The sequence below is a fragment of the Staurois parvus genome, unplaced genomic scaffold (genome assembly GCF_062004578.1).
Source record: "Staurois parvus isolate SC_StPar_1 unplaced genomic scaffold, SC_StPar_1.0 ptg000163l, whole genome shotgun sequence".
Lineage (NCBI taxonomy): Eukaryota > Metazoa > Chordata > Amphibia > Anura > Ranidae > Staurois > Staurois parvus.
Window position 1 is genome coordinate 1,595,619 of NW_028317959.1, and position 18,618 is coordinate 1,614,236.

The 18,618-nt window shown below is 43.0% G+C and overlaps 1 protein-coding gene across 2 annotated transcripts in view; it reads left to right on the plus strand.

Moving 5' to 3' along the window:
• Positions 1–18,618, plus strand: part of KCNN4 (potassium calcium-activated channel subfamily N member 4) — a 135,206-nt gene that overhangs the window by 61,215 nt on the left and 55,373 nt on the right. The window lies entirely within an intron of this gene.

An 18,618-nucleotide genomic window follows, 5' to 3' on the forward strand; every position in this document is an offset into this window, starting at 1 on the left:
GGAGGGCCACGGTTGCCCGCCCCTGTGCTTGGGTATAACTATATTTTCTTATAATGGCAAAAAAAAATTTTTTTTTTTCATCACAATGGGAAAACTGTCACCGGGGACCCAGATGTGCCGTCATACATCACTTCCACGTCAGGAACAAGGAGGAGAGATGGATGTATGTCCACTCTCCTCCCTCCCCCCTACCTGGTGACACCCCCGCTACACTGGTCCCAGGCCCGCAGATGGGCAAGCGGAGCTCAGAATACATTGTTGAGGTGGGGGGTTTGGTGGATGGCACGTGGGGGTGCACTTTGCCAGGGTGTGGAAGCAATTGGGCCGCAGTGTAGCCACCTGAATGCTTCCACTTGACAAGTAAGCCCTGTGATGCTGAATGTTAAAAAAAAATCTACCTGCCCGATGCCTGGAACTATATGTCCTGGTCGTTGGGCGATGCAAATTCAGCGTCTCTGATATGTATATGACTGGTGGGAACAGGTCCCATATTTTTCATTATATGGCTACAATAGGTTACACTTAGGGATAACATGTCCATTTGGACCATATTTTCTTGTTTGGAGGTTCAAGCAAAGGATTGAAGGGTCTGGCATGAATTTTAAGGGGGATCCCCATCCCCTCTCGATCCATACCAGGTCACATGCCATCAGCATGAGGGGGCGGGGTACCTTACCAGGGGGGACCTCTGTGGACAAGCACCTTGTCTCTATGGACCTCTACCCCACAACCTTGGCCCAGTGTTTGTGGGGGTCATATCAGAATCAAGGTGCTGCACCCCCTACATGTGGTATATTTTTGATTAGCACTTGGTCCTACTGTCAGAATAGAATAGTGCAGTGGGAAGGATTCAAGGTAGAGGGGGGAATCTGTTCATTGTTTGTTTTTTTTATGTTTTGTTTTTTTAATCTGTTGGCGATCCATAAATCGCGTAAGAGCTTAATGTGCTAGTATGCATCACATAGCACATTATGAAAGACTCCCAGAGGAGCGTTATCTCGGCTCTCCAAGGCTTCCATCTTTGACCGGTCTTCTTTTTGAGTTCGCCATCTGATTGGCTGAGCCGTGATGTCACTCCCACGTCACTGGCGCTTTTACAGTAAATATCTCCTAAGTGTTACATATTTATATTTACAGTACCTACAGGTGCCTAAAACTTATTAAAGGCTTACCTGTAGGTAAAAGATACAAAATTGAGTTTACTTCCACTTTGATTCTTCAGATAAATGATAATTGTAGACAGTAATAGAGACCCGGCTGATGATCAGATCAGGCGCAGACAAAGCAATCCTAGAGTCCATGTACCAGACAGGTAGGCAGGAGTAAAGACTAAGGCTGGCCATACATTATACAATTATCTTCCAATTTTCTGCCCAATTTCCTTTAGATTTACCTTCAACTGTGTAGTGCAAGGGCCTGCCTAATTGGATACAACTGAAAGTGTTGTTTAGGTTTGTCCTCCTATTATATGATTTTTGGTAAATCTAAACCAATAATCTCCAGATAATTGTATGTATGGCCAGCCTTAGCCCCCAGTCACATCAAAGCCAATTTTGAAATTGTGCAACTTCACTGTATTTCAAAATCAAGTGACCTGCAGCTTTCATTGCAATTTGCAAGACATCTGACACAGATGTCTATGCAAATAGCAACAAAAAGTAATGTATGCACTACTTTAGAAATCGGTGCGGCTCCGACCAAATCAGAACCACACTAATAGCAGACAATATGGCGTGACTTGGCATAGGACTTGCAAGTCGCATGGCATGCAAATCACCTGCCTAGTCACACCTGACCTGACCGGGGTGTTAGACTAGGTTCACACCTCTGCAGTTTGCATTTGACCCGTTTCTGCATTGTGTTTAGTTTTTGATGAGTTTTGCAGTTTTTCTTTCTTATTAGGCAAAATAAAAATGCAGAAAAAAAAATGTACTACATGCTTTTCTGCAGCGTTTCCATTGAAGTCTAAAGAACCAAAAACGTAACTTTGTGCATTCAAAAAAGTCCCTGACCCTTTCCAAAAAATGCACCGGGTGATATGAGCATGTCCTATAAGAAATCATGTTAAATGGACTGTACTGCTTTCCTATAAAATGCTGCGGAAAATGCTTAGATGTGAACCTAGGGTTAAGGCTGTCATAGATGCACCGGGTGAAAACGCAGAGATGTGAACGTATCACATAGAAAATCATGTAAAATGGACTGTAGTGTGCTTCTGCAAAACGCTTAGGTGTGAACCTAGGATTAGGCTTCATACCCACTAGCATTTTTTTTTTATAGTGTTCAGGAACGCTATCATTTTATTAGCGGTTTTACAGTACATGAAGAGGAGTGTTAAGAGTGTTTTAGTTTTTTTCTGCTGTAAAAACGCTCCAGAAAAACTACAAAAACAATTTTTTTTTTCACTTCTAGACTCTGAAGTTCAAACAATGCTAATAGCCTAAAGTAGTGTGCATGGACACATAAGATAACACTAGCCTGACAGCAACAGAAATATCAGTACTCAGGCAAACACAGACAAGCTGAGCACATATTTCACTTAACCGATACAACAAACAGAAGTCAGAGGCAGACTTCTATGCAGGGCATAAGCAAGCACTCACTTTGGCTTCCCTTTAAAGTCAATTAATGAGGTCAGGTGTGCACACCAGTAATGACTAGCGATGTCAAAGGCTCAACAACTGTTCCTCTAGTAAAAGATAGCCACAGCAGTTACATAATGAGGTCTGATTAGAGCACCTTTAAGAAACCCAGAACTAAAAAACTGTTTCTCCCCATGCTTCTCTCATATTTCTATAATGGCCATTTGTCGACAACAGGAGAATCGCCATTTATTGTTTTAACTGCAATGTTGAAAATGAGTGAGGGTTTAGACATTACTAAACAATGACAAAATGTTTACAGTCCATAAGGGTGAGCCGGCCTCATGTATCCTGGGGATTGTGCATCTTTCCTGATGTCTCACTGATGTCGTGTGTTTGGGTGTGCATTGCTACTTCTGTTCTCTGCATGAGATGTTTGCATTGCAGGAAATCCTGAATATACATTTTGCTTCTGGGTTCCAGCCAATCACAGCTGTCTGTTATTTATCGTTTTAATACTTTATATGGGTCAACCTCTATATATAAAGAGGTATACAGTATATATATATATATATATATATATAGAGAGAGATACACTATCTCCCAGAAGTGAGTGCACCCCTCACATTTTTGTAAATATTTTATTCTATCTTTTCATGTGACAACACTGAAGAAATGACACTTTGCTACAATGTGACGTAGTGAGTGTACAGTATAACAGTGTAAATTTGTTGTCCCTTCAAAATAACTCAACACACCACCATTAATGTCTAAACTGCTGGCAACAAAAGTGAGTAGACCCCTCAGTAAAAATGTCCAAATTGGGCCCAAAGTGTCAATATTTTGTGTGGCCACCATTATTTTCCAGCACTGCCTTAACCCTCTTGGGCATGGAGTTCACCAGAGCTCCACAGGTTGCCACTGGAGTCCTCTTCCACTCCTCCATGATGACATCACTGAGCTGGTGGATGTTAGAGACCTTGCGCTCCTCCACCTTCCATTTGAGGATGCCCCACAGATGCTCAATAGGGTTTAGGTCTGGAGACATGCTTGGCCAGTCCATCACCTTTACCCTCAGCTTCTTTAGCAAGGCAGTGGTCGTCTTGGAGGTGTGTTTGGGGTTGTTATCATGTTGGAATACTGCCCTGTGGCCCAGTCTCCAAAGTGAGGGAGTCATGCTCTGCGTCAGTATGTCACAGTACATGTTGGCATTCATGGTTACCTCAATGAACTGTAGCTCCCCAGTACCAGCAGCACTCATGCAGCCCCAGACCCTGACACTCCCACCACCATGCTTGATTGTAGACAAGACACACTTGTCTTTGTACTCCTTACCTGGTTGCCGCCACACTTCACATCATCTGAACCAAATCAGTTTATCTTGGTCTCATCAGACCACAGGACATGGTTCCAGTAATCCATGTCCTTAGTCTGCTTGTCTTCAGCAAACTGTTTGTGGGCTTTCTTGTGCATCTTCTTTAGATCTTTCTGGGACAACAGCCATGCAGACCAATTTGATGAAGTGTGCGGCGTATGATATGAGCACTGACAGGCTAACCCCCCACCCCTTCAACCTCTACAGCAATGCTGGCAGCACTCATATATCTATTTCCCAAAGACAACCTCTGGATATGACGCTGAGCACGTGCACTCAACTTCTCTGGTCGACCATGGCGAGGCCTGTTCTAAGGGGAACCTGACCTGTTAAACCACTACATGGTCTTGGCCACTGTGCTGCAACTCAATTTCAGAAGCTTGGCAATCTTCGTATAGCCTAGGCCATCTTTATGTAGAGCAACAATTCTTTTTTTCAGATCCTCAGAGAGTTCTTTGCCATGAGGTGCCATATTGAACGTCCAGTGACCAGAGTGAGAGCAATAACACCAAATTTAACACACCTGCTCCTCATTCACACCTGAGACCTTGTAACACCTTGAACTAGTCAGCTGCATCTTTTTTTCACTTTGATTTTCAGGGTGCCTGAATTCAGTCCTCTGTAGGTTGATAATTGACATTTCCATCACACGATGGGGCATCCTTACGTTCCTAACACATTACTCACCCCATATCAGTATAGATATCCAGCAGGAGATTTGAGATCTGATGTGTTTTCAAAGTGTCCCTTTAATTTTTTGAGCAGTGTGTATGTATGTGCCGCTCGAGGGGCCGCACATCAGCGCGATCTGTCACCGGCTGTGCCCACGGGACACAGTTGATGACATATCACTACACTGGCCCGTTGCCAGTGTCATGTGACCACTGTGACCAATCACTGCAGATCACATTTCAATTGTATACAATGGATGGCTCCCTGCCATGCAATTATGTTGTTAGCCGTGACTAATCAAAGCAGTCACATGGTACAGACAGGGCCATTCACAGCCCATCTGTATCAAGTGATCAGCTTTGCACAATCACAGCTAATCACAACAAAAGACTGAATTAATCAGTTTCATTCAGTAACAATGATTGCAAATATCAATTAAATACATTGCTATTAGAACGCATAATGTGTAAAAAAAAAAAAAAAAGAAGAAAAATCCTGATCACTTGCCCAGAGTAGTTCAATGTTACTATGGTAACATTGTATTTCTTTGGTCACAGTATGCTGAAAAAAAATAAATAAAAAAAAATAAAAAATAATGTACTAAAATAAAAAAATAGAAAAAAAAATTATTATTTTTATTATTTTAACTAAAGAAATATAGCAGAATACATTTTGACCTAAATTTATGAATAAATGTTATTTATTTTTAAAATTTTATAACAGAAATGAAGAAAATGCGTTTTTTTTTTTCAAAACATTCAGGTTTGTTTCGTTTTACTTAGTAAAAAATAAAAAACTCAGTGGTGATTAAATATCACCAAACGAAAGCTCTATTTGTGTGAAAAAAAATGATAAAAAGTTCATATTGGTACATTGTTGCATGACCACGCAATTGTCATTCAAAGTGCGACAGCGCTGAAAGCTGAAAATTGACCTGGGCAGGAAGAGGGTAAGAGTCCCTGGTATTGATGTGGATATACATATTTGCACTATATTGCCAAAAGTATTGGGCAGCCTGCCCTAACACGCACATGAATTTTAATGGCATACCAGTCTTAGTCCGTAGGGTTTGAAGAAGTAGCAGCTTTGAAACGTGGTACCGCTCCTTCCTTGCGGCATTATGTTCCCGTAGTGATGTCACTTCTGCCAGATGGCCATATGCATTCCAGCTGGTTCTGCACGAGACACAGCCTGTACACGCTACAGAGGACTCGATGTGAGTCAGTAGACCTGGCTTCTTCCACAGCCTTGGCCCCCAGATGTCCATCCACCCTCTCCTCTCTGCCTTTGGAACTCCACCAGGATGACGTTCATATACTATCCATGCCTCTGAGCCACTTGTATCTAGTGAGTTACATACCATTGCGTGCTATTAAACAATTGTTAATACTCTCTCTCTTTGTATCTTCCACTACAGAGTCCAGCTTAACTCTTTAGGGTGCTGCTTCATGATTGTGCTATCCAATAACTGACTACCTCCCTACCACTAATGGGACTCTATGATTTAACCCCGTCTCTCCAGCACCAATGATTTACTTCAATATTGAGTTGGCCCTGCCCTTTGCAGCTATAACAGCTTCAACTGTTCTGGGAAGGCTGTCCACAAGGTTTAGGAGGGTGTCTATGGGAATGTTTGACCATTCTTCCAGAAGCACATTTGTGAGGTCAGGCATTGATGTCGGGGGAGGAGGCCTGGCTCGCAGTCTCTGCTATAATTCATCGTGTTCTATGGGGTTGAGGTCAGGACTCTGTGCAGGCCAGTCAAGTTCCTCCACTCCAGACTCGCTCATCCATGTCTTTTTTTACCTTTCTTTGTGCACTGGTGCGCAATCATGTCGGAACAGAAAAATAAGCAAAATGTCTTGGTATGCTGATGCCTTAAGAGTTCCCTTTATTGGAGCTAATGGGCCAAGCCCAACCCCTGATGAAAAAAACCCCACACCATAATCCCCCCTCCACCAAACTTTACACCTGGCACAATGCAGTCAGGCAAGTTCCGTTCTCCTGGCAACTGCCAAACCTAGACACGTCCATCGAATTGCCAAACAGAGAAGCATGAGCTGTCACTCCAGAGAACATGTGGCGGCGTGCTTTACACCACTGCATCCGACGTTTGCATTGCACTTGGTGATGCTCGGCCATGGAAACCCATTCCATGGAGCTCTCAACACGCTGTTGTGCTAATCTGAAGGCCGCACCAAGTTTGGAGGTCTTTAGCTATTGAATCTGCAGACAGTTGGCGACTTCTGTGCACTGTGCACTTCAGCATGTGCTGACCACGCTCTGTCATTTTACGTGGGTGAGTTGCTGTTGTCCCAGTTTCTTTGATACAAATTCACTAACAGTTGACCGTCGAATATTTAGTAGCAAGGAAATTTTACAGATGGACTTATCGCACAGGTGACAACCTATCACAATACCATGTTTGAATTCACTGAGCTCCCACAAATGCTTTTTTGGCTGCATTTTTTGTCACTTTTTCCACAGGTGCAAAATGCATCAGAAATGCTGCAAAAATGCATATGCAATTTTGCAACAGAGCAGCATGAAAGGAGGCTTACACCAATCTGTCAAAATATTATGACCACCCACCTAATACTGAGTAGGTCCCCCTTTTGGTGCCAAATAAACCTAACCAGTTGAGGCTTGTACACCATAGGCGTGTGAAGCTTGCTGGAACCAAGTTTTAAGTAAGTGACCCAGCCAGGCATCACAACCTTTAGGTCCTGTAAGTTGCAAGGTGTGGCTTCCATGGATTGGACTTGTTTTTTTAACACATCCCACAGATGCTTAATCGAATTGAGATCTGGAGAATTTGGAGGCCAAGTCAACATCTCAAATGCATTGCTGATTCCTTAAACCATTTTTACAATGTGGCAGGGCCTATTAGCCTGCTGAAAGAGACCACCGCCATCAGAGAATATAATTTCCATGAAGGAATGTAATTGGCCCTTAACAATGTTTAGGTAGGTGGTACATGTCAATTTACATCCACATGAATTTCAGGACCCAAGGTTCCCCAGCCGAACATTGCCTAAAATATGACACTGCCTCTGCCACCTTGACATCTTCCCATACTGCATCCTGGTGCCATCTCTTCCCCGGGTAAGGGACGCGCACACCCACCATCCACATGATGTAAAAGAAAACATTATTCATCAGACCAGGCCACCTTCTTTCATTGCTCTGTGGTCCAGTTCTGATACTCACCTGCCCATTGTAGGTACTTTTAGCTGTGGACACAGGTCAGCACGGACACCCTGACCAGTCTGCAGCTACACAGTCCCATACACAACAAACTGCAATGTCCTTCTTTCTGCTTTCAACACATCAACTTCAGGGACAACATGTTTACTTGCCGCCTTACATATCCCACGGATTTCAGAGTCCATTGTAACAAGAAAATCAGTTATTCACCCAACCTGTCATAAGGTTATGGCTGATTGGTGTATATCTCTCTCTGCTGCTGAAAGAGCTTACAGTCAGTGCAGTGGTTGTCAACGTTTGCGGTATAGAGGGCCCTAACTATGGCCTATGACATCACTAAAAGGGCCAAACATAAAACTCAGTACATGTAAAGCTACAGAGGACTGTTATAGATTTGGCATGTTGGTTGTCAGAGATCGTCAGAGACTGGCAATGTTACATAGAATTGATAGAGAACACTGCAATTACATCCACTTTAGAAATTGATGCCCTTACTGCTGGCTGCAAGGGCCACAGGTTAAGCACCAAAGGGCTGCAGGTTGGGCATCAGAGGTCTAATATCTCTACCAGTGAAACAGATACACACATAATGGGACCCAGTTCTTCAAAAGTTTTTTTTGGGTGAGACCTGAGCTCCTACAAAGGGTTAAAATTAAGGTTGCCACCTCATCCCTTTAAAACCGACCACATATTAAGTACACAGTTTCTGAGGCTAAATGAATGCAGATAATGCACTAGGTGAGTTTAATTACCACCTTAATCAGCCACAGAACCTGAGTAATTAACCACTTGCCCTTCGGAAGATTTACCCCCCTTCTTGACCTGGCCATTTTTTTGCAATATGGCGCTGCGTTAATTTAACTGACAATTGTGTGGTCATGCAACGTTATATATAAATTAAATTTATGTAATTTTTTTCCCCACAAATAGAACTTTCTTTGGTGGTATTTGATTGTCACTGGGTTATTTATTTTGTGCGCTACAAAGAAAAAAAGACCGAAAACATAAAAAAAAAAACGTATTTTTTTACTTTCTGCTATAAAACGTATCCAATAAAAAAAAAAGTTAAAAATCATATTTATTTTTAAATAGGCCAATATGTATTCTACTACATCATTTTGGTGAAAAAAATCCAATAACAGTATATTTTTTGGTTTACACAAAAGTTAAAACATCTACAAACTATTGTATTTACTGGATTTTTTCTTTTTTATATACTAGTAATGGCGGCAGACAATCCGACACAAGCTGACACTAACTGCCACTCTGTGGGACCCAGTGACACTAATACAGTGATCAGTGCTAAAAATATGAACTGACACTGTACCAATGCCACTGGCTGGGAAGGGGTTAAACATCTAAGGTGTTCAAGGGGTTAACTGTGTGCCTAGCTATGTGTAAGGTTTACCTTCTGCTCTTTTCACTAGGGAATGTTCTAGATTCTATTCCCTTCTTGCAGAGGAAGAGAATCCAGCACATTGCTGCTGACAGGACACCGTTCTGCCTTGTTTACATAGGCAGAGCTGTGTTCTGTCAGTGTCCTAGACCAGGGGTCGCCAAACTTTCTAAACAAAGGACCAGTTTACTGTCCTTCAGACTTTAGGAGGGCCGGACCGTGGCCATTGGGAGCAGAAAAGGTCCCAACAACAGATGGAAAAAACAGTGCCCCAATATTGGTGTCTTTGGGAGGAATTGTGCCTCATCATTGGTGCCATTTGGAGAAACTGTGCTTCGTCATTGGGAGAAATTTTGCCCCTTCATTTGTGTCAGTGGAGGGAATTATGCCACTATGTTGGTGTCACTGGATGAAATAGTGCCTGAGGGCCGGATGAAAGCAAGCAAAGGGCCAAATCTGGCCTATGGGCCACAGTTTGGAGACCGCTGTCCTAGACGTTCAGTGGGTGCTTGCGCTCATTCATTGGCTGGCAACTGCTAATCGGCTTCTGCTGTGAAAAATCATAGCAGAAGTGGCGTTCCGGCGGCGCGCATGCGCACGCAAAACCAGGAAATGCAGAATCATGTTTATATGCATGATTCTGCACAGTGCAGCCACCCTGTAGCAAAATATATGCTATGGTGTGGTTGGCAAATGGTTAATATGTGTTTGGTTTTAAAGGGAAGAGGTGACAACCCTAGTTAGAATCAGAAACTGATCAGCACAGAAGGTCCTTGAGACCCATGGAAACGTGGGAGTACTGTGAATACTCCCAACACTTGTAGAATCCCTTGTAGAAATTGAATTGAGGAACCCACTGCTTCATACATGCATCTTTCCATTGACCAGAATTTGATGATTCCTGTCCTTCAGTTGGCCAAACACTAGTAGATATTCGACCTGACACTTGTACGAAAATTCCCATCAGTACATTCGATAACATGATGAATAGTGCTAAAGTTTTAAAAAAAAAACCATTTAATTTTGGAGTGAAAAGACTTTCCCAAGCCAAAGCCATATGTACTGTTAGGCCTTCGTCCATTCGAGAAAAGTTTTCTCTCCCGCTCCTTCATCCTTTCCCATCACGAGGTAGAAACCGAATGTTGATGTGCCCCCACTATCCATTAGAATATCGAGTGTATGTTCTTAACTACTTGAAGACCAGGCCTTTTTTGACACTTTTTGTTGTAAAAACCAATATTTTTTGCAAGAAAATTACCCCCAAACATTATATATCTTTTTTAAAGCAGAAGTCCTAGAGAATAACATGGTGAGTGTAACAATCATATGGTATTTGCGCAGTAGTTTTTCAAACATTATTTTTTTGGAAAAAATATACTTTAATGAATTTGAATGCACAAAAGAACAATATAATACCCAATTGGTTGGTAAATATAAAAGTGATGTTGCTGCAAGTAAATAGGTACCAAAAATGCCACGCTTTAAAACTGCGCACACCAATGGAACAAGAAGCTATGTACATTATATTATCCATAGACAATGCTTTAAAACCCTTTACAGGTTACCGATTTAGCTTTACATAGGAGTTCTAGTGCTAGACGTATTGCCCTCGATATCACCATCGCAGTAATACCTCACAGGTGTGGTACAATCGCTGTTTAACCACTTCACAACCGCACTATAGCCGAATGACAGCTACAGCGCGGTTGTGCAATTCATATGGCGCCCTCCCAGAATGCGCCTTCCCACATATATCCAAAGGCGCACACCCTGCGATCTCTGTGATCAACGTGTCCTACGAACACAGCTGATCACATGATGAGGTAAAAGGCCAATTACCGCGTCCTTTTAATACGTAATCAACTGTGTCCATTGATACAACAGATCACCAAGTAAATACAGTTGCCAGTTATCGGCAGCACTTTCCTCACGCTGTCACAGCATGAGGAAAGTGCTGCCGATAACCGGAAAATGTCACAGAGCAGATCGGCACTGATGATCAGTGCCACCCACCAGTGCCCATCAGTTGCGCTCATCAGTACCATCAGTCAGTGCCGCCAGTCAGAGCCACCCGTCAATGTCGCCCATCTGTGCCCATCAGTGCCGCCTCTCAGTGCCCATCATTGCTGCATATCAGTGCAGCATCATCAGTGCCTCATCAATGTCCACCAGTGCTGCCTCATCAGTGCCCATCAGTGCTGCCTATCCGTGCCACCTCATTAGTGCTGCCTATCAGTGCCCGTCAGTGCTGCCTATCAGTGCAGCCTCATCAACGTACAACAGTGAAGGAGACAAATTATGTGTTTGCAAAATTTTATAATAAAAACTTTTTTGTTTATAGCACACCCAGTGGGGATTAAATGCCACCAAAAGAAAGCTCTATTTGTGTGAAAAGAAATTATAAATATTTCATATGGGTACAGTGTTGCATGACCACGCAATTGTCATTCAAAGTGCGACAGCGCTGAAAGCTGAAAATTGGCCTGGGCATGAAGGGGTAAAAATGCTTGGTAGGCAAGTGGTTAAAGAGGAGCTCCAGTCTCCCCAAAAAAATTAAAAGTCAACAGCTACAAATACTGTAGCTGCTGACTTTTACTATAACGACACTTACCTGTCCAGGGATCCAGCGTTCTCCTTATCCCGAGCCGGTTCTTTAGTTAGCTTTGGCACCAGCATCTTAACCTCTTCAAGTCCGGACACTTTCACCCCCTTCCAATCCAGGCCAATTTTCAGCTTTCAGTGCTGTCATACTTTGAATGTCAATTGCGCGATCATGCAACACTGTATCCAAATGACATTTTTGGCATTTTCTTGAGACAGACAGAACATTCTTTTAGTGGTATTTATTCACCACTGGGATCTTTTTTTTTTGCTATATAAATGAAAAAAGATGGCAAATTTAGAAAAAAACGTGTTTTTCTTATAACATTTTGCAAATAAATGATCTTTCTTCATAAATCGTGGCCAAAATGTATTCTGCCACCTTTTTTTGGTAAAAAAAATTAACCCAAATCAGAATCTAAAAAAATTATTATAATTTTCCGCCCCCAAATTTTTACATTTTTTTAATATATATATTATTTATTTATTTAATTTATTTTTTTGTACATACTGTCACCCTAGCAGTTTTTTTTTACACTGATTGCTTTTACAGCCTTTATGGGTGTAAAAGCAATCATTTCTCCTTCTCTCTGGCTGCATTCCTGCAGCCATTGAGAAATACTGTGAAAGCGGTAATTGGTCACAGCTTGTCACATGGTACAAAGCTGCTATGAATAGCCTTGTACCATGTGACCTCTCTGATCATTCACAGAATTCACAAGTAGTAAACAATGATGTCATCTTGTTTACTACTGTTCATGTGATCACTTATTGGCTAATCAGTGATCACATGAATTGGGACCTCACACAGCGATCTGTGTTCCGCTGTGTCCGGTGGTGTCCCACGGAGCGCCCACAAGCAGTGTATGCAGGGGGACATTTAGAAATGTCCACCTGCATCGGCAATGGCGTTTTCCCTTACTTAACCTCTTACCGTCCGGCCCATGCCGATAAACGGCCAGACAGGAAGAGGTTAAGTAAGGGAAACCGTCAGCGAAGCTTTGTGGCTTCACAGTCGACTCCCACTGGGCATGCGTGAGCTGTGCTGCACTTCATGAATGGTCCTACAGTCTTGTGGGACCTGTGATGTGTCCCAGAAGGCTGCGGAGGAAAGAGGGGGGCCGAACTTCCACTCAGATTGCTGTGGCGATCTGGGTAGAATTGGGAGTGGGTACCTGTCAAAACCATCTGCTCCCCCAACCCTCCAAAAGTGCCAGTAGTTAAGTTCTGCTTTAAGTACCGACACATGCATTTGCCTCTATCCCCATTGTTCTTTCTAAAATTATCAGGTGGTTCCCGATAATGATTCATTATCGGGAACCACCATGATTCATTATCGGGAACCACCATGGTTCATTATTGGGAACCACCATGATTCATTATCGGGAACCACCATGGTTCATTATCGGGAACCACCATGATTCATTATCAGGAACTACCATGATTCATTATCGGGAACCACCATGATTCATTATCGGGAACCACCTGATAATTTTTGAAAGAACAATGGGGATAGAGGATACCACTCAGGTTATTCCCCTAAGCTTTGTAAGCTTGTTACTATCAATGGAACTGTGAGTGAGCAATTTGCCGGTGTATGACATTTTAAATAAACTTACAGTATTACACTATGGGAGGATTTCTTTTCTTCTTTCCAATTTATATGTGAGTTGGCTGATTTTATCATCCTGCCTAAAAGAAGTTTGGATATCAGGATTGATCATACCTATTGTTCCATAAGGGGGATACCACCACTACTGCTAAACCAGATTCGTTTATGCTGATTGGTCATATGTCTGCACTTTACAGTGTGGAGGCTTATTGGCCCTTTGGGGTCACTGTATGAAGGTGAGGGGGCAAGCCAGCCGGTGATGGATCCCAATTTTTTTCCCCTATATCACCTGTATCACCGTGGAATTTTTCACTTTGAACAGTTCACATGGGGACATTTGGTGCTCATTATTATTATATTTAGTGGCACAATATTTGTGGCATTATGTGGCCAGTAGGGTTTTTTTTTTATGTTTTTTGTTTGTTTTTTGCAGCACATTGTGATATATTGTTGTGACACTGTTTATGTATCTGTGTTCACATAAATAAGTCCCATTTAGGGATTTGATCAGGAGTCATATATTGTTTATTTTGGTCACTTATCACAATTTGTAACACATTTGTATGGAAGGACTTTGTGTGGTCTGAAAATTTTGTTTTGAGTCAGGTTTTCATCCTGACAGTATATTATTCACTCCAGTTGTGAGTCTTCTGGTCACGGCACTGTTTCAGGCATATTTTATGCCATTTTCACTGTGTTTATTTGTGATTTATGTCACTTTTTTCCTGATTAAGGGATGCATGTACATTGTCTCACCATTTTCTCCAGTGTGTGATGTCTATTTCTCATTTTATTAATATTATTATTATTATACAGTATTTATAAAGCGCCGATAGTTCGCTCAGCGCTGTACATTACAAAGGGGGACAGAACATGTGACAGAACAATAACAATACAATGCAAAACGTGAGGGGATCGAGGGCCCTGCTCTTTCGAGCTTACAATCTAGGAGGGAGGGGATGGTGGCACAGGAGGAGATAGTTGTGGGGGATGGAGTGGTAGGAAGAGTGGAGGAGGTCAGCAAGTTAGGGGGTGGGGTAGGCTTCCCTGAAGAGATGGGTTTTCAGAGTGCGCCTAAAGGAGAGGAGAGTAGATGATAATCTGATGGGTTGGGGCAGGGAGTTCCAGAGGATGGGTGACACCCTGGAGAAGTCCTGGAGGCGGGCATGGGAGGAGGAGACCAGGGAACTAGAGAGAAGGAGGTTTTGTGAGGAGCAGAGTGTGCGTGCTGGGTGGTACTTGGATATTAGGTCAGTGATGTAGTTCGGGGCAGTATGGTGGATGGCTTTGTACATCAGTGATAGGATTTTGAATTTGATCCGTTGCGCAATCGGAAGCCAGTGGAGGGATTAACAGAGGGGGGTGGCGGAGATGGAGCGGTTGGAAAGGTGAATGAGTCTGGCTGCCATATTCAGGATCAACTGAAGCGGGGATACCCAGCGGCGAGGCAGGCCAGTGAGGAGGGAGTTGCAGTAGTCGAGTCGTGATATGATGAGGGAGTGGATGAGCTGTTTAGTGGTTTCTGGGGTTAGGAACGTGCGGATTTTGGCGATGTTGCAGAGGTGGAGTCTGCATGAGCTTGTTAAAGATTGGACTTGGGGCTGGAAGGATAGGTTGGAGTCCAGAATGACACCAAGTACTCTGGCCTGTGGGGCGGGTTTGATGGTGGCGTTGTTGGACATGATGGAGAAGTCAATGGGGGGTGGTGTCCGGGCTGGGGGGAAAACAAGAAACTCGGTCTTGGAGAGGTTCAGTTTAAGGAAGTGGAGCGACATCCAGTCAGATATGTCGATAATTCACCACAAATTTATTCTTGGGTCTGTATTCTTTAAAAGTGGTGGTACTGGGAGGAGGGTAAGGGATGGAACCAAGGAGCAGTGCCCAGAGAGGGTAGGGGCGGACACAAGGGGATAACTCGAAAGGGGGCGTTCCTGTATCAGTTCTCAGAGAAAAAAAACCCTGCTTTAACATATAAGTAGATATACATATGTTCATGATATAAAAAAAATAAAATGGTGTCAAATGCTCCCCCTTTAGGCTGCTAGATCTTCATAATGATAATTTTTTTTAAATGTGATGCATCACTAAAATATTGTGATTTTTAAAAACAGAATATAGTCTACAAGGCTGAGTTCAGACAGGCTGTGCTGTCTCTGTGCCAGCATTTCAGTCTAAAATGTAGAGGGTGGCCCTGGATGTTGCCCTAACAAAGATGGCTCTGGCCTTCTGGAGAGAATATCACATGAAATTGTTGTCAGGGGAAGTACTGTAATCTCTTTAAGAGGTATTGAATACCTGGAAGTGTTACCCATTACTTGGCATGCTTGCACTTAACATGAAACAATATATCTGATGCTTGGTCCACTTTACTGTCAATAAGTAATGTCTGATTAGGATACTTGATGTAGGTACAGGCTTGGATCAGCTGGCCAAGCCTTGATTTTTTTTTCCCCCAGAATCCCATGCAGGCTGAGCCTGAACCAAACTCTTGCCATGCGTGTGAAAAGTGTCCCGTGTTTGGATGACGTCTCTCCTCCTGCGTTGGTTGGCTTCTGTTTTTATCCCTCCTCGGAAGCAGGAACTCCCCATTGTTTGAGATCTCGTGGGAGAGATAAAGTTTGTTATAGAGCCAGCGGAGTTTATTTAGATCCACAGGAAGAGCAAATGTGTGAAATCAGAAAGTTCATATGGGGGAGGAGGTCACAGAGCTATCCAACCATGACAACATGAAAACATGGCAATCTATAGCGTTTTCCCGGAAAGTTTACATTACTAATTATGGCAGACTGCTTGGCTTACCATAAAGTGTAACTCCAGCCACAAAACTGAATTGGTAAATCAAAAATCTGTTTTATCTTTGTAAAGTAATGCCTGTTCTCCTATGATCAACTTAACTCTGCATACACCGATCAGCCATTATGATAACATTATGACAACCCACCATAACCTTTCCAGACATGGACTCCACTAGACCTCTGAAGACATGCTGTGGTACCTGGCACCAAGCCGCCAGTAGCAGATCCTGTATGTTGTGAGGTGGGATATCCATGGGTCAGACTTGCTTTTCCAGCACATCCCACATATGCTCGATTGGATTGATATCTGGAGAATTTGGAGGCCAAGTCAACACCTCAAACTCATTGTTTTATTCAAAACATTCCTGAATTTGTTGGATCAGGCCATCTTCTTGCATTGTTCTGTGGTCCACCTCTGATGTTCATGTGCTCATTGTAGGTGATTTTAGCTGTGGACACGGGTCACCATGGGCACCCTGACCGGCTTGTGGCTAGTCAGCCCCATGCACAGCAAACTACAGTTCACTGTGTGTTCTGACACCTATCAGAACCAGCATTAACTTTTTTAGAAATTTGAGCTAAGGTAGCTCTCCTATTGGATCAGACTACACAGACCAGCCTTCACTCCCCACTTGCATCATCAGTGAGCCTTGGCTGCCCATGACCTTGTCACTGGTTCTCCAGTTCTCCTTCCTTGGACCACTTTTAGTCAGTCATGTCCACTGCAGACCAGGAACATCCAACAAGAGCGCATTTTTGGAGTTGATCTGACCCAGTCATCTAGTCATTACAATATGGCCCTTGTCAAGTCACTCAGATCTTTACACTTGCCTATTTTTTCTTCTTTCAACACATCAGCTTCAGGGACAACATGTGGCTTGCTGCCTAATATATCCCACCCACTTTCACATGCCTTTGTCACCACATAATCAGTGTTATTCTCTTTATATTTCAGTGGTCATATGGCTGATTGATGTAAGTATACCAGATTTTCAGAATGAAATCCTGGGACACCCTACTTTCCATGCCCACCTTTAATCACACCCCCAAAGTCTTACCCCATTTGTAGCCACACCCACAAAACTTGTCCTTATTTTTAACATCATCAAACAATTGGGCAGACTTATAAAAAAAGTTATAATCCTATACCCACAATTGATCCAGAGGAAGGCAAAAAAACCCAGCAAAGCATGATCCAATTTGCTCCTGCAGGGGAAAAATGCCTTCCTGATCCCCCGAGAGGCAATCGGATATTTCCTGGATCGACTTTACCTGTAAAGGTTAGTATCCAGTTATATTCTGTGTATCTAAGAAAGAATCCAGGAATTTTTTAAAGCAATCCACTGAGCCGGCCAGAACTAACTCTTGAGGGAGTCTATTCCACATTTTCACAGCTTTCACTGTGAAGAGAGACATAGTAAAGAGACACCTTGAATGTTTTAAGAACAAAAAGCGCAAATGACTTTAGTGGCTCCGTTTTGGGTTGGTGCCTGCACAATGGTACTGATGGGTTGAAACCTGCACAGTACACTGTGTGCACCACACCATTGGACAACCTGGGACATTGCTGGGGAACGTCTCAGGAAACAGGGGTGTTAGGTAACCATAATATTATGAGGCTACAACACTTTGCTCTTTGGATAAGAGAGGTTGTAGGGCATGTTGTTGGTGAAAGATTTTCAAAAAAGTCTTAAGACTGTTCATAGACATTAGACAAATATTTCAATCATTCCAATGTAGTGGAAGAAGAGCAACACAGCAACAACAGAGAACCCAAGTACATTTATTTACTCATTAAACATCTGTCTGAGAAACCTACACATTTTGGACGTTCTGAAGGTCCTCCTTCTTCAGAGCACCAGTTGCTAATTGTAGTAAATATAATATGAATATGTATCAAGCCAATGTCTGGAAGGGGTCATTCAGAAGGTGACTGGAGAGGTGGTAAATGTTTGTGAGGCCTTTCCTGAGTGTTCTTCTTTTGCTAGGTAGGTTCCAGTTCTCTTGGGGCTTCTGCCCTTGGGAGGCAGCTAGAATGCACTGAAGAATTGCAGTTAAGGTCTCAGCAGGTGCTGGGCTTAGGCCCTGCAGAAGATTACTAAAAGGACTTTTTTCTGGAGGGCACTGTTCTGAAATCCTAGTCTGGAGAAGGATCTATTATCTCCCTCACTGAAGAACTTCCTTCCTTTGGAAGCAAGGTGGCAGACAGCTCCATTGTGAGTAAGACTGTGCATTAGGTGCCAGGTGTCCCAGATTTGCTGGGACAGTCCCACCCACATCTTGGCCTTCTGTCCCACCTATGCTATGTCCCTGGATCACAGCATCAGCCTTTTTGGAGTTACTGCACATACACAGAAGCTCAAAAAGATAATTTGCGG